The sequence below is a fragment of the Ovis canadensis genome, chromosome 11, assembly GCF_042477335.2.
Source record: "Ovis canadensis isolate MfBH-ARS-UI-01 breed Bighorn chromosome 11, ARS-UI_OviCan_v2, whole genome shotgun sequence".
NCBI lineage: Eukaryota > Metazoa > Chordata > Mammalia > Artiodactyla > Bovidae > Ovis > Ovis canadensis.
In genome coordinates, this window is record NC_091255.1 from 50,731,137 (window position 1) to 50,754,596 (window position 23,460).

General features: G+C 39.3%; 1 protein-coding gene across 15 annotated transcripts in view; it reads right to left on the bottom strand.

Moving 5' to 3' along the window:
- STAT5B (signal transducer and activator of transcription 5B) overlaps positions 1-23,460 on the bottom strand; it is a 64,827-nt gene that overhangs the window by 31,973 nt on the left and 9,394 nt on the right. The window contains exon 1 of one of the 15 annotated variants that reach the window (XR_011259909.1): positions 6,877-7,010. The exons of 12 other annotated variants lie outside the window; for them this stretch is intronic. The gene's annotated coding sequence lies outside the window, so the exon portion shown is untranslated. Of the gene's footprint in view, positions 1-6,876; positions 7,014-23,460 lie in introns of those variants that run through there. 2 more of the 15 variants (XM_069603772.1, XM_069603782.1) reach the window with 2 other exon arrangements.

Sequence of the window (23,460 nt, forward strand, 5' to 3'; positions counted from 1 at the left end):
TTCTACAAAAGATTTAATAACCTTTTAAACCTCTCTGGGCCTCAGTTTCCTTACTTGTAAAATTATGTCTCTCAGGGGTTGTTGTAAGAATGAGTTAACATGGGCAAATGCTTAAAACAGTGCCTGGCTCATAGCAAATGCTCAATCTTATTCTGACTTTGCAACCTTAAACTGATAAAACGGTGTCCTTCTCCCCACCTCCGATTTTAACTCATTTCAAGTAAGTACCTTCCGAAAAGTCGATCCTCCCACAAAGCGCTCTTGCTGTCTTTCTCCTTAACCAATATCCTGCAGATAAATTTTACCCCCCTGTTAAAAGCCCATCTCTTAATCAATTTCACTGGCAGGAGGACTTTCACGGATGAGAACTGATGGAGGCTGGTGGAAAGGCATTGGGAGGACTGTTTCCTCACCTCTGAACAAAGGAATTAAGAATTGTGAAGGGCAGCGCAGTGAGAGCAAGCCTGTCATAAGTACACTCGACTCCAAAAAGGAACATCCATTCAGATGTGCTTGCTTGGCAGCCGGAGCAAAGCTTTCTCCTATTCCTTCCAAAGAAGGACTCCTACTAATTAAAAGTATGAATTATGAGCAACAAATATCTTGATTCCTCTAATAAATAAACAGGAGAAATAAGAATGAAAACTGAATTAAAATAACATTTTATTAGTGTTTTTATCCACCATCCAGATTTATCATTTAATGTCATTTACTGAACACTTGCTGCATTGTTTTATAGCAATGAGGGCTTTTATGAGTCTACTCATACAACCCGCACAAAAACCCCAGGAGGTAGCCCTATTATTGTTCCTACTTTATAGATGAAGAAATTGAGGTTTAGCAAATTAAACAATATTGCAAAATGGTGTAGTAACTTCAGAAAACCATCTGGAGGTTCTTCAAAAGGTTAAATATGGAGTTACTATATGACCCAGCAGTTTCACTCCTAGGTATATGCCTAAGAGAAATGAAAACATATGTCTACAAAAACTTGCACACAAATGTTCATAGCAGCATTATACATAATAGCCAAAAGGCAGAAACAACCCAAATGTCCATCAGTACATGAGTGGATAATAAGGATATGAATGGAGAAATAAAGCAGATAAAATGGAATATTATTCAATAGTAAAAAGGCCTGAAGTACTGAAACATGCTATAATATGAATAAACCTTGAAAACATGATGCTAAGTAAAAGAAGCCAGATATAAAGGGCCACATATTGTGCATTCCATTTAAAGGAAATGTCAGAAATACGCAAACCCATAGAAACAAAGTAGACAGGCGGTTGCCAAGGACTAGGGGGATGGGCGGTGACTTTAATGGGTATGGGTTTCCTTTGGGGGTGAAACATTTGCCCCACGTCCCACTCTGCTGAGGTGTACCCTCTGGGCTGGGTCTGGGCAGCCTGGCCCCAGCCTGTACTCCGCCACTGCACCGTGCTGACTCTGTCCCAGGGACTTGTGGTTGTGGTCTGGCATACTGTGTTTTGTATTTTTCTGCATGTTTGTTATATTTCGTAACTTAAAGGAAGAAAATGAGTAAGAAATTAGAATCAGAAACCTAATATTGCACGGCTCTGATTTGGGCAAAGGCTTGGGCTACTTGGCAGATGAAACAGAAGATGTACAAACATTGCTTGTGATCTGAAAAAGAATATGATCTGGCAAGGAGTTAGGATTCAAAACTGTTAATCATATCAGCACCACTTGGTGACTGAAGGACTTTGGATGCAATATAAACAGCAAGTTCTCTGTTGTTTTTTCCTGCTTTACTGTCAATACATACGTCCAGTGGCAGTGATCACCTAGTAGTAGGAACCTGGAGGGAGAGAAAACTATGAAATAGTGGCAATGAAGGATTAAGACTTTGTTCATACTAAAATTGGCCTAACATCAAGTAAGAAGGTTAGTGTAAAACTATCCCATCTAGAAGCAGGTCAACACTGCAGCCATCTGCTCTTTAAAAACATTTTTTTCTAAACACTACTTTATAAGCCATCGGAAAGGCAATTCTCTAATAAAATCAGATTATTAAACAGATGGGAAGAGAACAGAACGAATAAAAGTATTTGGCTCACAAAGAAACAAACAAGGAAAAATTTGCCAGGCAACACAGAGATGATAAAATTCTGGGAAGGCAATCAGTCTTAAATCTTTACGTCACAGTGAAATTACTGCATATTACTTTGGGGAGAGGGGAGGAGGTGGGGGGGGAAGGTCTCCCTCATGCTACACTGGCTCACAGCTTGAACGGCGCCTGTTATCGTTATTTCTGTGTTGCAATCTATTTAGCAACTTGGACAGCCCGCTTGGGAAGAAGCTACATCAATAACATTTTTCAGGTAACTAAAAACGTTTACTATAGCCCCCAAACAATGACTGTCTGCATTACAGAAGAGTGAGAAATGATCTGAGGCTGCTATGTAGCCCTATGTCAGCCTCAGAATTTCAAATGTAGGCTTTTAAATTTGTTTATTTTAAAAAATATTCATTTATTTGGCTGCACTGGGTCTTCACTGAGGCACGTGGAATCCTGACCAGGGATAGAACCCAGGCCCCATGCACTGGGAGCAGAGAGTTTTAAATACTGCACCACCAGGGAAGTCCCTTGAATGAGGGTCTATATACGTACCCATTTTATACTGTTAATCAAGACCAACTCATCTTAGACTGTCTTTTGAAAAGGTCAAATCCTTTAGTTCAGGACATAGAAATTCCTCAGCTACTTCAATATACTGAGTTTCTACACCATTGAGATGAATTATAATCCCTTCCCTTCTGCTCTGAAGTTTTGTTTAAAAGTCAACTTATTAATAAATCTACATGTTTCTAATCTTTTCTGCATTAAAGTTCACAGACTCCCTCTTACCACTGAAAATTATAGTATTAAATTTCCACTTGGGGACTACCTTGGTGGCCCAGTGGCTAAGACTCTGCACTCTCAATGGAGGGGGCCCAGGTTCAACCCCTGGTCAGGGAATCAGATCCCACATACTGCAACTAAGTTTGAATGCCACAACTAAAAAGATTCTGCATCCCACAACTAAAAACCCCACATGCCGCAACTAAGACGTGGTGCAGCCAAATAAGAGAAAAAATAAAATAAAAAATTTTCCACTTAGCAAAATTTGCTTTGAAGAACCCTCAGCATGAGGTCAACTCCTAAGGACAATAGTTCAGTAGGATACACAACAGTGAGAAATTAGAAATAATCTAAATGTCCAAAATAAGAGACTGGTTATTAAACTATAATATATTAATCTGATAGAATACTGTGCAACAATTTAAGTGAAATATAAAGGCTATGTTAAAATATAAGGCTGTAGATACATTTTCTAGAAGTAAAGGAATACTAAATGAAAAGTGTTTGCCAGAGGACACATACCAGAGGAAGGTCAGAGAGAACTATAAACAGCCATTACATTTAGGTGAAGAAGTTTTGGTACAATTTTTTGTAACTTTTTTTATTTATTAAATTTTGTTCAAAATGTAAAACCTGAAATATAAGTTTAATAATTATGGGCAATTGGCATTGCTCCCTACCCTACAGGAATTAAATATAAACGGATATGCAAAAGACATAGGTAGAAATACTTCCCATCATGACAGTACCCAGGTTATGGCAGTTTCTTACAAGTTAAGTAGTCTTGAGATTTAAGTAGGGCATGAGATATTTATACATTTTTTAAAAAAGAAATACAATTCTATCACTTTCAATATATAGCAACAATGTGTTTTCAAGCAGCGGTTCAAGACTATTAATAGGTAAGAATAATTTGTAATTTTAACATCTATTTATATTTTATTTAAATCCTTTAAAATACCTTGCATTCATTAACTGTTCATACTATTCTTTTAATAAACCCTAGAAGAAACAAAAAGGTGTTTATGTGGGGAGTATATAAAAAGGGTTAACAAAATTTTGGTAGGTTATGAGCTTATTTAACTTATATGCAGAGTACATCATGAAAATGCTGGACTGGATGAAGCACAAACTGGAATCAAGATTGCCAGGAGAAATATAAAAAACCTCAGCTATGCAGATGACACCACACTCACGGCAGAAAGCGAAGAACTAAAGAGCCTCTTGATGAAAGTGAAAGAGGAGAGTGAAAAAGTTGGCTTAAAATTCAACATTCAGAAAACTAAGATCATGGCATCCAGTCCCATCACTTCATGGCAAATAGATGGGAAAACAGTGGAAACAGTGACAGACTTTATTTCTTTGGGCTCCAAAATCACTGCAGATGGTGACTGCAGCCATGAAATTAAAAGACGCTTGCTCCTTGGAAGAAAAGTTATGATCAATCTAGACAGCATATTAAAAAGCAGAGACATTACTTTGCCAATGAAGGTCCGTCTAGTCAAAGCTATGGTTTTCCCAGTAGTCATCTATGGATGTGAGGGACTATAAAGGAAGCGGAGCACCGAAGAATTGATGCTTTTGAACTGTGGTGTTGGAGAAGATTCTTGAGAGTCCCTTGGACTGCAAGGAGATCCAACCAGTCAACCCTAAAGGAAATCAATCCTGAATATTCATTGGAAGGACTATGCTGAAGCTGAAACTCCAATACTTCGGCCACCTGATGTGAAGAACTGACTTATTGGAAAAGACTCTGATGCTGGGAAAGATTGAAGGCAGTAGAAGGGGACAACAGAGAATGAGATGGTTAGATGGCATCACGGACTCAATGGACATGAGTTTGAGTGAACTCCGGGAGCTGGTGATGGATAGGGAGGCCTGGCATGCTGCAGTCCATGGGGCCACAAACAGTCGGACAGAACTGGGCAACTGAACTGAACTGATGAATCTATGGAAATTCATTATACACTATATTTTGTGAGTGTTTGAAAATCTTCATACCAAATCGTTCAGAATACCAAAAGAAAAAAAAAAGTAAACTAGAACTTAGACCAGGTTGAAGATTATTGATCTCAGAGGGAGTAGAGCTGGAATGTAAAAAGTTTTCTTGTGACTTCTGGAAAAAAAAAAGCAAAGAGAAAAGAAAAAAGAGGGTATTTGAGAAAGTCCTATTTCAAGGCAAGAAATAATACATACTTAGATTCATGTTTAGCTCTTATTCATCTTTGACATGATTAAGCAATGGTCACTGCAAACTTGTGCCAACAGCAAATGGCATGAAATACATAGAAAACCACTGTCAGCAGTGCAAGAATTCCTTTTTAAAAACTCTATTTCCCTTACCCCTAGCAACATACCTGGACACAACTGCCCTAGGTGAAGGCCCTTGACAGTTTAAGGGTAACAATTCAAGGCCTCCGGAAGCAAACAGTTACCTGATCAGCTTCCAGAAAGCCTTAGCCACCAATTCCTAACTTTACTCCTATTCAAAGGCCAACAGAACTGGGGAAATCTTCCTTTTTTGTTGATATCAACTTATTTTTGTGCCAGAACCTATACCTAAAGCCAAAACAAGGTTTGCACTCCCTTTTGGATTCTTCACTATCTCTGGAAGGTTGAACAGATGAGGCCAGCTTCCAAGAACGGGAAATAAGCACTGCAGGGCCACCTTGCTAAGGAGAGATCAGACGTCAATCTCATGAGGTTACTCTCTGCGCCTTTTTTGTACACTGACACTGATGCTCACTCAACAGTCTTTACTATTAACAGTAAATCTTGGAAAGAGACCAACAATACATTGGGAAAGCATGCCTATAAACTGAACTCAAATTAAATGCAGAAGAATATGGTATCTTGCCCTCTTTTCAGGTAGCTATGTTCTCTGCACTCACCAATAATCATAATCAACTTCATTTCTGTACTTGACGATAAATCCTTTCAGAAAACAAAATTTTAAAACTGAACCTAAATATGTTTGGGTTAAAATGCTGGAAGACTAAAATCTTTTAAGAGAGAAATGTTTCATCAGCTAGTTCCTTTGCCTTAGCAACTTGCCAAGCTAAGTTGCTTTGGTTGTGTCTGACTCTGTGCGGTCCTGGGGTCCATAGTCCACTGGGCTCCTCTGTCCTTGGAATTCTCCAGGCAAGATACTGGAGTGGGTTGCCCTGCCCTCCTCCAGGGGTCTTCCCGACCCAGGGATTGAACCCAAGTCTCTTACTTTTACCTGCACTGGCAAGCAGGTTCTTTACTACTAATGCCACCTGGGAAGCCCTTGGCCTGCTCACTGGATGATATGCCAATTTGGAAGCCCAACTGAAGCTTCCTGAAGAAAATGCCAATGTGTGGGGTATAATACTCACTGTGTCTAGGTAAAACAACTCCTGCAGAAAAAGTGGATCCAACAATGGGCAGCAGATATGGTAAGAAGTTAATTCTAATTCTGAGATGAAATGACATTTATTATTATTTTTGAATTGTTTTTCAACTTTTTATTTTACATTGGAGTATAGTGGATTGACAGTGTTGTGATACTTTCAGGTGGACAGTGAAAGGACTCAGCCATACATATACATGTAACCATTCTCTCCCAAACTCCCCTCCCAGCCAGGCTGTCACAAAACACTGAGCAGAGTTCCTTGTGCTATACAGTAGGTCCTTGCTGGTTATCCATTTTAAATATAGCAGTTTGTACATGGAAATGACATTAAACTAAGAGCTCATGTTTTAAAAAATAAAAATGGCCTCTCAGGAAAAAAAAGGTGATCCAGTATAAGAAATAATACTGATATCAAGACATTCAACATTAAGATGAATTAAAACTGAATGCAAAGCAAGTGTCCACAGCATAAACACTGGAACTTGGCAATAAAATACAATTCTCTTTGCTAAAACAAACTACTTTTTCTGGAAACAGATACTCTTTATCTACTGGCATATCTACACACAGCTCGGCTCCCTGAACCTGAGTACTTGTTCCTGCAACACACACAGCTGCACCGAGAGATGCCCACCTCTTAACTAACAGCTTACGCGCCAAGCCAGCAGCCAGGATAGCGGCAGAACCCTTCTGTGTATATGTTCTTTCACAGGCTGCACTGTTACAGGAAGAAACAAAGAGCACCGATTTCCTTGCAAAAGGTCAGCTGCCTCAGACAGACCAAACAGAAAGCAGTTAATTCTTGCCAACTTCCCCTCCTGCTTCTGTAGCTAGTACGCAACAGCATTCGGTTTCCAGTAAAGCTCCAGAGAAAAACAAAGCAAATGTGAGACCTAGAACCTATGTAATGCGGTGTCTCACTTGACTAAGTTAAAGACAATAAGATCACATGGAGCTACACTCTTTAAACAGCAGTGGGACTCAGGAACTACCAGATTCCATGTGGACTTCAACATGAGGCTTGGAACCATCCTAGGCTTCATATCAATGCTAATGCTCAAGAAGTCTCCACCTAAAAATAAAGTGGCATTTTGTCTATAATAAATGTGGCCACATACAAGGCCCCTAGTTGACTGATTTAAAAATAAATCTTTAGCTTTCCTCTTCTCTAACTAAAGTCCAATCAGCTATCCAACATGTTAAGGCACTGGCCAGGTTCCGTGCTGACAATCAGAAAATGCACATATACAAGGGAGATATATTTCCTTAGACAAAACATGGTGAAAAGACTGTACAACTAGTAACAAAAGGGGGAAGAAGACAGAAAATACGATCTTAAATCTTTGTGAGGTAGTAACCCGTGACAGTTGTGGAACAATATTAAAGACCCCTCACCCCCAAAGAAACAATATTGCATTCTCACACAGACTTCAAGAGAGCATCTAGGCATTTAACCTTCCCAGAGGCAAAAAAATTAAATCTTTTTAGTTTAAAAGTGAAGAAGAGGGAAGGAAAAAGGAAGACTTTTTGTTTTCTGAACCAGATTGATTCCTGGCTTAGCTATCTGCATCCAGCTTACAAGAAAATGTGATGGGTCCTTCGGAAAGGCTCCTACAAGCATGTCATAGGGCTCTGTGTAGTTTCTAACTCATTAGTTTCAGGTTGTGGTAGCAACACAGACACAAGGCTTTTTGCGAGACAAGCTTTCATAAAGATTCTAGGCTTTGATGATGGAGGGTACATAATCCCACTCTGAGAATACCTCCTTTAAAATGACAGTTTGGAGTTCAAGGAGAAACTTATTAGGTTGTTATATATGCTGAATTAACTATTGCTATCCACACCAGAAACTATTTCATGTTGGAAACAACACAAACTATTAAGTTTTCAAGACTTTTACATTTAATCAGCAAATCTTAAATAACAAAGGAATTAGCATGGGAAAAGAAAAAATAGGGAGTACTAGCAGCAGTAGTAACAGTAATAAGAGTAACGGTAGTAACATAAGCATTCAAGGAGCTCTTACTACATCATGTATTGTGGTATGCATGTTATATGCACCCTCATTTAATCCTTATGACAATCCTATGAGGCAGCAGGATTATTATCCACGTTCTATTTAAGAGGAAGCAGGCTTACAGAAAGTCACTCAGTTGCGTCTCTTTGCAACGCCACGGACTATACAGTCCACCGAATCCTCCAGGCCAGATTACTGCAGTGGGTAGCCACTCCCTTCTCCAGGGGATCTTCCCAACCCAGGTCTCCTGCATTGCAGGCAGATTCTTTACCAGTTGAGCCACAAGGGAAGCCCAAGAATACTACAGTGGGTTGCCTATCCCTTCTCCAGAGGATCTTCCCGACCCAGGAGCAGAACCATGGTCTCCTGCATTGCAGGCGGATTCTTTACTGTCTGAGCCACCAAGGAAGTCCATTATCCCCATTCTATTTAAGAGGAAGCAGGCTTAAGAGGTGAAAAATTTGCCCATAGTCCTGCCACAAGTGGAGGAGATGGGATCAGCATTAGGCTGCCCATTTCCAGTGCTCACACTCTCAACCCTTGCTGCTGCTGCTGCTGCTGCTAAGTCACTTCAGTTGTGTCCAACTCTGTGTGACCCCATAGACGGCAGCCCACGAGGCTCCCCCGTCCCTGAGATTCTCCAGGCAAGAACACTGGAGTGGGCTGCCATTTCCTTCTCCAATGCATGAAAGTGAAAAGTGAAAGGGAAGTCGCTCAGTCGTGTCCGACTCTTTGCGACCCCATGGACTGCAGCCCACCAGGGTCCTCTGTCCATGGGATTCTCCAGGCAAGAGTACTGGAGTGGGGTGCCATTGCCTTCTCCCTCAACCCATGGGCTTTATTTATTAAAAACTTCACCTAATCAAATGAGCTTTTCCTGACTATGATACCTGTGGTTTAAGATTGTTTTATGATAAAAGCTGCAAATCGAATTAACAAAGTGCAACTCACAGATAACAAAAATTATTTGACGATCTCCCAATTTTTTTTTCCGAAATATTTTAAATAGGACTCCCTTCCCTAAAGGCCTGAGAACATCAGGATGCCAAGCTTTCAAGCAAAGGAAGCCGTATTAGGAATTTGGTGGTTCACCTTCACTCTTCTCAATCAAATCAGAAATCAGCCAAAAGCTTTAGATTACAAAAAGGATTGGGAGAATAACGAGAATCGTGCTGGGGGTGGGTGATTTTTCAAAGAGGCCTAAACCTAGATCCTGACCACCAGTGGTCAGAATTAACTTTGTGGGGCTTCCCTAGTGGCTCAGTGGTAAAGAATATGCCTGCCAATGCAGGAGACAGGGGTTTGATCCCTGGTCCGGGAAGATCCCACATAGCACAGAACAACTAAGCCCATGTGTCACAACTGTTGAGTCCAGGCTCTAGAGCCTGGGAGCCAGAACTGTTGAAACCTATGTGTCCTAGAACCTATGTGTCTCTTGTGCTCTGCGACGAGAAGCCACCACAATGAGAAGCTTGAGCACTGCAGCTAGAGAGTAGCCCCCGCTTGGCACAACTAGGGAAATGCTCTCACAGCAGCAGAGACCCAGCACAGCCTAAAATGAACAGATACATAAAGCAAAGAATTAACACCATGACATTTCCTATGAGAAGCAGAGTGGTTACCTTTATTCTATTTGTTCCCAAATTCCTTATTGGGCTTTCATTAGCTGCATTATTATCTCTCACCAATATTTACCAGAGATCCTTCTAAACTCAGGCTATCTACTGGTAGAAACCATTTCTCATTAAAGGGACAATATCACTATTACAGATGGCAAAATAACTTGTGAAATATTCTAGTGGGTAAGATAGGATAGTAAACAATACTGAAGTCAGTTATCCCGGTAACTATTTGGAGGATAACTAACTAAACATCAAGTTACCTGACGCTGATGTGCATCTGAAGTTAGACACATGATGTGAATGATAAATTCCTGTAATAATTGATAAACCTCACACAAAAAATGCAGAAATGACTGCGTCACTGTGTACAGCGCCCAGCAGATACTAGCTGAACTTTAGGAGATCATTTGGGGTTTACCAAGCCAAGCCATGGAGAGGCGCTCTGATGTGGAAGACCACATCTGAATTCAACAGGGTTGTCCAACTGTGACACCAGGAAATCTGGGACAGGGACACCTGGCAATTCCAGGGTCTTATGAAAGGAGCCTCATACAATCTTTAAAATATTTAGCTAAAACAACAACAACAACAACAACAAAAAAAACCCAACACAATGCTTGTATCTTACGCCTTTTATCATTTTGAGCATCTGATTTTTAAAACAAGATGGAACACTTCGCCTCTCTAGAATTAGAATTTACCCTACTCTGGGCATAAGAACCAAAGCATTTCTGAGTTATCTGTTAGTCACCTACTGGACTGTAAGTTATCCAGGGCAGGAATCATTCATTCATTTTGATTTCCTCAACATCATACTAGGTACACGGTAGACAGTCAATAACTGTGTTTTAAATTAAATATAATTTTGGTAGACCTCCATCTTACAAAAAAGAACCTAAATTGGGGGAAAGAATGGCAGGTCAGTTATTTCCTTCAAGATGTTATTTTTAACACTGCGGAGGTCATTAACTTGAATCCTTATTACAGGAATAATGGGACTGAATCACACTTTATAGAAACTGTGATGGAGGTTTTGACTCATCACTGGTGCTAACCAAGGTAAATACAATTGCAAGCTGTACCATTCTATCAACATCGTGACAAGTGTGTAAAACAGAGCTAACACCTCCTTGCGGTGATTTCAAAGAGGAGAATTACATGAAATGTGATGATGCTGATATGAGCTGAAATTCCAAAGAAAGCTTCTTCTTTATGCAAACTAAACTTTCTTTCTATTAATTATTTCTCAAGAAAGAAGCTGAATATAAACGGAAAGCTCAACATATACCAACAACTCACTCCTTCGGTTACCATGCATACTACCAAATGCAAGCCAGAAAGATTTACTATTGTGACAAAACAAGATCATGAGCTTCTATATCTAGAATGTTCATTAACATTAGAAGGTTGACTCAGGACTAATGGCATCGGTCTGATGGACACTGAACCTTTGCTTTATCACCTGAGACTCCTTCAACTACAGGACCAAATGCCAACTCAGGGAAATGTTTCAGCAAATACAGCCACCTTTGACTACAGACTATGTTTTAACTCAAGATGTATTTTCATGTAGCAAAGTAAATTTAGCAAATGAAAATATAGTCTTGAATTGCTATGGATGGTCCCTATCCCTGCCAAAAATGACAAGCTGCTTGCTCAAAAGCTGTCAGTAATTAGCAGCTGCTGCTGTAAAGAAAACCAAAGTCGGTGCCAGTAAAAGCATACTGAACTGAAAGAGGTCCCTATAAAGAGGGATGGGGATGCAAGAATCTATTTGTGACTGGCAAACTATAAATACTGGTGATCTAAATTTGGGAGAAGTGGGGACAAAGCAATAATGGCAATATACATCTATTCACATTTAAGAAGGAAAGACTGGAAGATTCTCTAAGTGTTCTGAACTTCAGAAATCCCAGGGCCCTGAGGTTACCTGAATTCCATCATGACCATTTCCACCTTTCCAACAGGAGCCAGTCTGGGCGTTGGGTAATTTTCCATTGTTAATACTTCTGTCTCTAGCATACTAACACTTTCGTTTGTTGACAACATAAAAACTGAATTTAAAGAAGACCTTTCATAGTCTCATGGCTTTGGCTCAAAGTCTTATGGTTCTGAATCTGCTGGCCCTTCATTTTACAGACTGAGAAATGGAATCGGAGAAGGCAAGAGTGATCTGCCCAGAGCAATGAGCAGGGGATACAGAGAGAGAACCAACTCTATGTTTGATGTTTTAAAAGGCTCTAAAACAGTCCTTGGGGATTCCCTGTAGCTCAAATGGTAAAGAATCTGCCTGCAATGCAGGAGATCTGGATTCAATCCCTGCGTCAGGAAGATCCCCTGGAGAAGGGAATGACAACCCACTCCAGTATTCTTGCCTGGAGAATCCCATGGACAGAGAAGCCTGGTGGGCTACAGTTTATGGGGTCACTAAGAATCAGACACAACTGAGCGACTAACACTACTATTCACTCTGCCTTAAATGGGAGTAGTGGCCCCAAGGCCCAAAGAAAACAGTCCATGGATTAAGATTCTGCTTGAAATCTCGACTGCACGGGTTACTTTTTAAATCATCCTCCAAGATGCTCCCTCTCTCTTCCTCTTTGCTTTCTTGCTAACCAAACCTCCCAGCGTATTTCTCTCTTTTCTCAACAAGTTAGTTTCCATCCTCTAAAAAAATAAGAATTTAGTTCTCTTAGAGTCAGACAAGACTGAGCAACTGAACTGAACTGAACCCTCTGTTTCCCTGTTCCTCCAGGTAGACTGGTGGAGTTCAGTTCAGTTCAGTTGCTCAGTCGTGTCTGACTCTATGCAACCCCATGGACTGCAGCATGCCAGGCTTCCCTGTCCATTACCAACTTCTGGAGCTTGCTCAAACTCATGTCCATTGAGTCGGTGATGGCATCCAACTATCTCATCCTCTGTTGTCCCCTTCTCCTCCTGCCTTCAATCTTTCCTAGCATCAGGGTCTTTTTAAATGAGTCAGTTCTTGACATCAGGTGGCCAAAGTATTGGAGTTTTAGCTTCAACATCAGTCCTTCCAATCAATATTCAGGACTGATTTCCTTTAGGATTGACTGGTTTGATCTCCTTGCAGTCCAAGGGACTCTCAAGAATCTTCTCCAACACCACAGTTCAAAAGCATCAATTAGGCATTTAGCTTTCTTTGTAGTCCAACTCTCACATCAATACATGATTATTGGAAAAACCATAGGTTTGACTAGACAGATCTTTGTCAGCAAAGTAACATCTCTGCTTTTTAATATGCTGTCTAGGTTTGTCATAGCTTTTCTTCCAAGGAGCAAGCGTCTTTTAAATTTCATGGCTGCAGTCACTATCTGTGGTGATTTTGGAGCCCAAGAAAATAAGGTCTGTCTGGATTGTTTCCACTGTTTGCATTGTTTCCCCATCTACTTGCCATGAAGTGATGGGACCGGATGCCATGATCTTTGTTTTTGAATGTTGAGCTTTAAGCCAGCTTTTTCACTCTCCTCTTTCACTTTCATCAAGAGGCTCTTTAGATCCTCTTTGCATTTTTGCCTTAAGGGTGGTGTCATCTGCATATCTGAGGTTACTGATATTTCTCCCAGCAATCTTGATTCCAGCTTGTGCTTCATCCAGCCATCATTCTGCATGATATACTCTGCATATAAGTTAAATACTCCTTTTCCAATTTGGAACCAGTCCATTGTTCCATGTCTGGTTCTAACTCTTGCTTCTGGACCTGCATACAGATTTCTCAGGAGGCAGGTAAAGTGCACCATCTGGTATTTCCATCTCTTTAAGAATTCTCCACAGTTTGTTGTGATCCATACAGTCAAAGGCTTTGGCATAGTCAATGAAGCAGAAGTAGATGTCTTTCTGGAATTCTCTTGCTTTTTCTATGACCCAATGGATGTTGGCAATTTGATCTCTGGTTCCTCTGCCTTTTCTAAATCCAGCTTGAACATCTGGAAGTTCTTGGTTCACATATTGTTGAAGGCTAGCTTGCAGAATTTTGAGCATTACTCTGTTAGTGTGTTAGATGAGTACAACTGTGCAAGAATATGAACATCCTTTGGCATGCCTTTCTTTGGGACTGAAATGAAAACTCCTGTGGCCACTGCTGAGTTTTCCAAGTTTGCTGGCATATTGCCTGCAGCACTTTCACAGGATTATCTTTTAGGATTTGAAACAGCTCAGCTGGAATTCTATCACCTCCACTAGCTTTGTTCATAGTGATGCTTCCTAAGGTCAGCTTGACTTCGCTTTCCAGGATGTCTGGCTCCAGGTAAGTGATCACACCATCGTGTATCTGGGTCATTAAGATCTTTTTTGTATAGTTCTTCTGTGTATTCTTGCCACCTCTTCTTAATGCCTTTTGCTTCTGTTAGGTCCATACCGTTTCTGTCCTTTATCATGCCCATCTTTGCATGAAATGTTCCCTTGGTATCTAATTATCTTGAAGAGATCTCTAGTTTTTCCCATTCTATTGTTTTCCTCTATTTCTTTGCATTGATCACTTAGGAAGGCTTTCTTATCCCTCCTTGCTATCCTTTGGAACTCTGCATTCAGACAGGTATATCTTTCCTTTTCTCCTTTGCCTTTCACTTCTCTTCTTTTCTCAGCTATTTGTAAACCTCCTCAGACAACCATTTTGTCTTTTTGCATTTCCTTTTCTTGGGGATGGTTTTGGTCACTGCCTCCTGTACAATGTCACAAACCTTTGTCCATAGTCCTTCAAGCCCTCTGTCTACCAGATCTAATCCCTTGAATCTATTTGCCACTTCCACTGTATAATCCTAAAGGATTTGATTCAGTCATATATGAATGGTCTAGTGGTTTTCCCTACTTTCTTCAACTTAAGTCTGAATTTTGCAATGAGTTCATAACATGAGCCACAGTCAGCTCCTAGTCTTGTTTTTGCTGACTGCATAGAGCTTCTCTATCTTCGGCTGCAAAGAATACAGTCAATCTGGCTTCGGTATTGACCATCTGGTGATGTCCATCTGTAGAACTGTCTCTTGTGCTGTTGGAAGAGGGTGTTTGCCTTTTTTCGCTACGACCAGTACTGCTAAGTGGTGGAGTAGAAGGGCGTGCACTCATCTTCTCCTGTGAGAGCTCACTTGCAACTCACTGCTGAACAAACGTCGACAGGAGGATGTTGGATCCCACCAAGAAGAGATACCCCACATCCAGGGGCAAAGGAGAAGCCCCAACAAGACAGTAGGAGGGGCGAAACTGTGTTTAGAATCAAAGCCCATACCCGCCAGAGACGATCAGAGGGCTCAAACAAAACTTGTGTGCACCAGGAACCACGAACCCCACAAGACACTGAGGGACAGCCACAGCTATTCTACTTACATTTGGATCACAGGGTCAGATTGTCTCTGTGGCACCTACTCAGGAAAATGAGAATGGAAAAGAAAGGAAGAAAGAGATGTTAAGGAGGGATGACAGACTAGAAAGGAAGGAAAGGGAGAAAGGGAGGGAGGAGGATATAATGAGAATAGAAAAAGAGAGAAAAGTAATGAGTAGGAGCGTGTAATTTCTTAATGAGGCTGCAATCAAACTTCTCACGTCGCTATTGTCCTTGTGCAGAGTTTGTCTTCATGCCCGTATAAACAACGACAACAATGGACCAGTAATTTTCCAGTCCATAATCAGGCCATAAGAAGGAGAACAATTTGCTTTATGAAACAAGGAGAAAGACTAATCTCCAACAGCACTGTCAGTGCAGGTTTATCAGCAAGACTTGGAGGAGCTAAGCCTACAGACATACAGATTAGGAATCACAGCTTATTAAAGCTTCAAAACTTTAATAACCCCCTAACGACATGAAACAAGCTGCTGAACTAACTTGTCTTGGACACTGACAGTGTATGCATCACTTGCTAGGTTTAGGCACAAAGCAAAAACTAACAACAACAACAACAAACTCAAGGGAAAAAAATTGCCAAGTCTCTAAGCAAAGGGGTCATATTTGAAAAAACAAAAAAAGAAATAGGCCAGACACAAAGGGACAAATATTACATGACTCCACTTGCATGAGGTACCTAGAGTAGTCAAACTCATATAGAGCTTAAGTAGAATGGTAGTCACCAGAGTCTGGGAGAGTGGGGAAATAGGGAATTATTGCTTAACAGGTATAATTTAGATTTGGGATGATGAAAAATTTCTGGAGATGGATGATAGTGATATCTGTAAGAGGATGTGAATATATTTAATGTCACTGAACAATATACTTTAAAATAGTTAAAATGGTAATCACACATACAAACACAATTTTTTTAAATGGAGGGGGAAAAGCCAGTTCCTTCCTAGTAAACTCAAATTTCTTCCATCTTAAACTCTGAAATCCAAAGGAAACAAAGAGAATAGACTTTCCTCTCTCTTTTCTTTCCCCAGAGTAATAGACAGAACTTCAGCCCTACTGAGGGTTGAAGAGCTCTCTGTACACACCCTCAACACAGATTAATAGATGGAATTACGGTACCTTCAACATAAACCAACCTTTACTATCAGAGATGAGGGTCTTCCTGCTATAAACAAAAGCAAGCAGACCGACCCAGTCATAGAAACAGTACTTACTGAGGATCTGTTACATGCCAAGTTCTATTCTAGGTACTGAGGATACAGCAGTGAAAAAAACAGACACGCCTGTTAGCGAACTTAGGTTCTAGTATCTGATATGAAACACTTTAAAGTTTAAATAAATACAGACTATGCTGTGCTTTCTATTTTTCACTTTTAATTCTCTTCTTTTTATTTCTGTTTCAGGAGAAGGGTACCATATCTGATTACCATAACATCTTACAAGTAAATAGCAAAGTCTGTGCATTCAAACCAATATTGGCGGGGGCGGGGGGGGGTGGCGGGGGGGGGAAACGGTTTTAAAAGCATCTCAACAAAATCAGACAACAAGGGCGATGACTGGTTTTCGTGAAAGGCGTGGCAATGGGAAAGCAATTTCTGATAAAGCCAGGACATCTGTTCATCCCTGGTGGAAGCTGATCAACTTTATGGAGCTGTAGGATGTGCATAACAACGTGGATCTAATCAAGGATTCCACCGTTAAGGTCATTTCAGTATGGTATTAGTCCAGCTTTTTCCCAGGAGACACACTATTATATAGAGGATAATTTTCATGCTTGTCACAATCAAATCAAATCATTTATCTCTCAGAGACAATTTGCAGATTCAATCTCCACAAGATACTAAAAATACAGAGCACAGAGTTTAAAATTTACAATAGGACTCAAGTTTCTCCTCACCAATGTAGAGCAGTGCAAGGTGGCAGGTGGCCTGTAAACATTTGGCTTCTTCTTTTTCCCAAGAAATAAAATATATGTACAATTCTACTATAATAACAAATGCTATTATAGTGAAAATCTACGTATAATAAAAGTATTTTTAAATATTTGAAAATGCCCTGTTTCTCAACTCAACACAACAATCTTTTTGTTCAATATAATGAATATAATAAATTTTAAGACAAAAGTATCAGATTTCCCCTTGGAACACCATGATTTTTGTGCACACTCAAATCTTCACCTTTAAGGAAATATTTCAAATATTCTAAATAGGTTATATTTGGGGAAAAAGGGATTTTTTTCCTTTATAGAAATAATTCTCAATTTTATTAAGGAATAATTTACAATCAGTAAAGTATACCAGGATGTTTTGAGTTATAATTAACCTACTTTGGACACCATATTAAAGTAAAGGGTTTCCAAAAGGCTGCCTGGGGGTAAAAGCTACCAAGTATTTTATTTAACATTAAACAGCCAACCAGGCTTTCCTGTTGGCTCAATGGGCTTCCCAGGTGGTGCTAGTGGTAGAGAACCCGCCTGCCAATACAGAAACATGGGTTTGATCCCCTGGAGGAAGGCATGGCAACCCACTCCAGTATTCTTGCCTGGAGAATCCTATGAACAGAGGAGGCTGGCGGGCTAGTCTATAGGGTTGCAAAGAGTTGGACGTGACTGAGCATGCAGTGGTAAAGAATCTGCCCGCCGATGCAGGAGACCTGGAGTTCGAGCCCTGATCCAGGAAGGTCCCACATGCCAGGGAGCAACTAAGCCTGTCCATAACAATTGCTGAGCCTGTACTCTACACCTTGGGAGCCACAACTGCTGAAGCCCGAGAGTCCTAGAGCCTGGGTTTCCCAACAAGAAAAGCCGCCGCAGTGAGATGCCCTAGCATTGCAAGGAGAGAGCAGCTCCCGCTCACAGCTGCTACAGAAAAGCCACGCAGCAATAAAGACCCAGCACAGCCCAAAACAGTAAGTAAATAAAGATTATTTGATAAATAAATCAAAAGCCAAATGAATTTGGCTTAGGTGTCAGCTAATGTTCAAAATAGCACAGTTCTAGCCATTTCTTCAAAGGTTCCTTCTAGAACCAGGGATCTAAAAAATATCCACTAAGATAAACTAAGAAGGAAGGCCTGAGGATTGGAGGGTCGAGTTGGCCATCTGAAGCTGTTGCTTCAATCTTCCACATATATTAATAGGTGGAGTTATCACCATCTCAGGATGATAACTCAAAATTACTTCCCTCCATAAGATATGTCTTAAGATTAAACTAACATGGTGTGTGGCGGGGTCTTTTCAAAGGAAAAATTTCATTTGTAACTAGATCTCAAATTTCATGCATCAACATTATGTACACCATGAAGAGTAACTAAGACCAAAAGATAAGTAAGATTATTTTCCAGGTAAACCTGATTTCTAAAACACACACACACACACACACACACACACACTCTCTGCTCCCTTGGAAAGCAATGACTTCAGTTCCCTGAGGGCACACACACACACGGCACACACACACAGAGGGCGCACACACACACACACACACACACAAGGAGACAGCTGGTATTTTATTTTACTTCTTTAGAAGGCCTATAACTGCACTGTCCAATTATGACAGCTACAAGCCACATATACTATTACTGGGGCACTTCAAATGTGGCTAGTGTGACTGAGGAACTAAATTTTTATTTCATTTCATTTTTAATCAACTCAAATGTTAAACTTAAAAATTGAGGCTCAACTTGGTTACTGGAAGACTTTCAAGTATGTTTGGTTATTAGAATGACCTCACTATGTGAATCTACTTCATTAACTAAAAGTTTTATGAAATCTGAACATTTCATGTAGTTCTAGTAGAAACTTTGCATCTGAATTTAGATATGCTGTATATGTAAAACATATACCAGATTTTGAAGACTCAGCAGCAAATAAGGACTGTAAAATGTTTCCTTAGTAGTTTATTTTTTTAATTAATTAATTTTGGTGATTCATTCAGGTGAATGAATCATTGAGGGTATTCATTGAGGTGAGTGGGCTGGGTATTCATTGAGGTGAGTAGGCTTTCACTAGCTGCCCCTGGGGCATGTGGGATCTTAGTTCCCCAACCAGGGATGAAACTTGGGTCCCCTGCATTGGGAGGCAGATTCTTAACCACTGGACCACCAGGGAAGTCCCCCTTTAGTTCATATATTGATTACACGGGTTTCCCCATTAGCTCAGCTGGTAAAGAATACACCTGCAATGAAGGAGACTCGGGTTAGATTCCTGGCTCGGAAAGTTCCCTTGGAGAAGGGATAGGCTACCAACTCCAATATTCTTCGGCTTCCCTGGTGGCTCAGATGGTAAAGAATCCACCCACAATGCAGGAGACCTGGATTTGATGCCTGGGTTGAGAAGGTCCCCTGGAAGTGGACATGGCAACTCACTCCAGTATTCTTGCCTGGAGAATCCCCAAGGTCACAAAGAGTTGGACATGACTGAGCAATTAAGTGTGCAGTGAGTATGTGGTCCTTGTTGAAATAATAATATTTGGGGTATACTGCGTTAAAGAACATGTTATTAAAATTGGTTTCACCTGTTTCTTTTTGCTTTTTTAAAAGGTTACTTCTAAAATATTACATTTATATTGGACAAGCTTCTTATCTATAACCAAAATATTTCACATATTCCTATATAACTCTTAACAATTTTCTAGTTCATACTCGTCTTATCAGTAACAATTATAACTCTGCTTCCATGTATTGCTTAGAAGGAAAAAATTTTGAAAGCAACCCTAAGGTTTTAAATCAAAAATTTTAAATATATAATTTTACTATACTTACTGAAATGTTAGCATGAAATGACACTATTTGAACTGAAAGCATTCAGAATATTGTTTTTAAAAATTACATTCTATTACATAATCTCTACAGAAAGATATGTTTAAGAAGACTAAATCTAGTGATTCTTTAATGAAACTACCAGTGATTATCCACCATCTGTTCAAAGAATGTGAAATTAATTTTGAATCATATTAAAAACCTATCCCAATGCACATTCTAAAGGAAATCCATGTGAATTCTCACCTGATTTATTCTCTGAAAAACAATTTTAGTGATCCAAATAAACAATGTGGTATAATAATTAAAACAACATGTTATATTCAGAACCACATTAATCTATGGAACAGGATAGACAAGAAGCAGATCTGAACATATAGAGGATTTAATAAACATTAAGATGGACTTTCCTATCAATGGGGAAAAGAGGAAGCTAATGGGAAGTGGTGGATTTTTCTGGATAACTAGCAAGCAATTTGGAATTGATTTAGGTTGAAACTGTTAACACTTGTAAACACTTAGCTCAGTGCTGGGCATACAGTGAATGATCAATAATATTGTTACCTTGAGGAAAACTAATAAAGCTACAACCTCACCTCACTTCTTACACAGAAATAGATTCCTGATGGACTGAGCAACTTCATGCAAAAAAATTTAGAACCAGGCTTCCCTAGTGGCTCAGTGGGAAAGACTCCGCCTGCCAACACAGGAGATACGAGTTCAATCCCTGATTGGAGAAGATCCCACATGCCTCGGAGCAACTAAGCCTGTGAGCCACAATTATTGAGCCTGTGCTCTAAACTGAGCTGCAACTACTGAAGCCCGTGTGCCCGAGTCCATGCTCCACAGCAAGAGCAGCCGCCGCAATGAGAAACTCAAGTGCTGCAGCTGGGGAGTAGCCCTGGTCTCTACAACTAGAGAAGAGGCCTGGCAGCAACGAAGACCCAGAACAGCCAAAAGTAAATACACTAATTGAAAAATTAGAACAATAAAATATTCTAAAAGAAAATACAAATGAAAATTTTACCATTTGGGGGTATAGGTATGGTTTCCTAAGTATGTCTTAATAGCCAGGTCAGAGAAGAAAAGATTTATCAAATTAGACTAGAAAAAAATTTTACAAGTTTGTACTACAAAAAAATAGTATACAAAGTTGAAAGCCAAAAAAAGAAAAAAAAACGGAAGAAAATAATTTGTAATATGTAAGACAGAAAGATCTCTGAGGAAAACTCAAACACCTGTAACAGAAAAGACAGGCTAATTATATACAGAGGCAAATCATAAAGAGAAAATAAAATGGCCAGCAAACTTGTGAAGCACTGTCCAGCCTTGGTAGAAATCAAAGAAATACAAACAAATATGAGAGACTAGCAAAGATGGAAAGGTTGCCAACACTTAGTAACCCCCCTTTCACGCACTAGTTACTGGTGGGCATGTCGACTGGGATAGTCTTTTTGGAGGGCAGTCTGGTACTATGACTATCAAATGACTCAGCAAGTCCACTTCTATAACTCCACTTCTGAACATTAAGGAGATGGTCCAGTAAATGTGAAAAAAATCCACTCTGCCTAAGGAGCTATACTACTGTGTTGTTTATAAAAGTGAAAAACTAGAAACAGCTATCAATTATTAATGGACTAACTAAATTATGGTACAGTTATACAATGGAATACACATCTTAAAAATGTTAAAGTATATGGTATCTATTAGTTCCCTGGGGAAACAAGTACCCCTTGAGCTCCCAAATAACAAGGCACGTCTAGAGGTTTGTTTTAACAATAAACTTGGGAGTATTTGTTATTTCTTCTCCATAGTCTCTCCTCTCCATTACCTGTGTTAACTGAGAGCTGGCTGTTTACAGCTGAGTTGTAACCTGGGTCCACAAACCTCTTGAAACATATGCAAATCTTTTTTTGTGTGTGTATATTTTACTGGGAAGAGAGTCCATGGATTCATTAGTGCCTCAAAAGGCCCCCTAGTCCACCACTGGTTAAGAACCACTGGAGTATATAGCTTAATGGGCCAAGTTGTTGTCTAACTGTCCTCAAAAGCATATGTGATTGTACAGTGCGTGAGCTCAGCAGTCAGTCAATATTTACTTAGTATTTACTAAGTCTTACCTTGATTGTAGCCCAATTATCGTAAAAATTTGGAATAGATTTCTTTAAACCCTTTGAAAGTATCTGAAACACACACACATACTCAAACACACGCATATATTCACACACACACAATCCCCAAAAGCTCTCTGGCAGCTAGGAGACAAAAAGTAAATTAGAAAGTTTCAAACAAAATTATAATACTAACTTTTAAAAGAAGTAATTATTTTTCACAGTCATTTGAATCTTACATCCATTTGAGCTCCTTTAAAGAGATAACTAAAATTTAAGGACTTAGAAAAAGACTTATCTTTGTGAGGACAGTCAAGTTCTCAAAATCAAATAAGGACTAGAACACTATCAAGTAATTAGTTCTAAATGAAGAAAGCAATAAATCACTTCATATAATTTTAAAATGTTCAATAATTTACTGATGCCATATTATGAAATATATAATACTAAATTTGAGGCCCCAATTTATATAATTTTTACAGTATTTCATGGTTTGGTAAAAATGATTCAGATATTTAAGGGAAGAAAGATTATCTACTGGCCACAATAATATCATAATGATGCAAAATAGATTACAAGGGAAATCAGCAACTATAAATGAATTGAAACCAAAGGAAAACATAATTTTTGATTAAATGAGATTATCATATTTTCAGGAGGCAGAGGAGGTAAGAAGTGACAAGCAAAAAAGTAATAAAATCAACAGGATTTATTTATGAAGGCATGTTGGGCAATATACGCTTACAGTATTATTTTTAATACACAAAGATAATTATCTTCAAAATACTATCAGATTTCCCTGGTGGTCCAGTGATGAAGACATCACGCTTCCACTACCGGGGGTATAGGTTCGATCTCTGGTCAGGAACTACTAAGATTCCATATGCATCAGGGCCAAAAAGATAAAATAAAAACTTCTACTTAAAAAATAAAAATAAAATAATAATAATTATTATCTTCATGAACTGGAATTAACTACATATGGATTTAGGATTAAAAAACACCCAAAGGTACTATATGATCTCTTTTAGGTTTTATTATTCCCAAAACTGACTTAAAATTCTGTTGTTGGAAATTCCATTATAATAAATTACAAGGTACAATCTAAGTTAAGGTAGATTTTTACTGAGTTGAATTTTACATAAAATATGTAGGTGTTATGCTGGGCTCAACAGTACATATTTAAGACTGTAATTTTATTTGCTGCAAAGTGATAAGACCTGGAGAGCTATGTTTCACAATTCTAAAACCTGTAATTTATTTTCATTTTTATTCCTTAGATGCCTTAAAATGTTGAATGCTTTTATACACTAGATTTCATTCCAAATAAACTATTTAATGCAAATTTAATTAAGGCA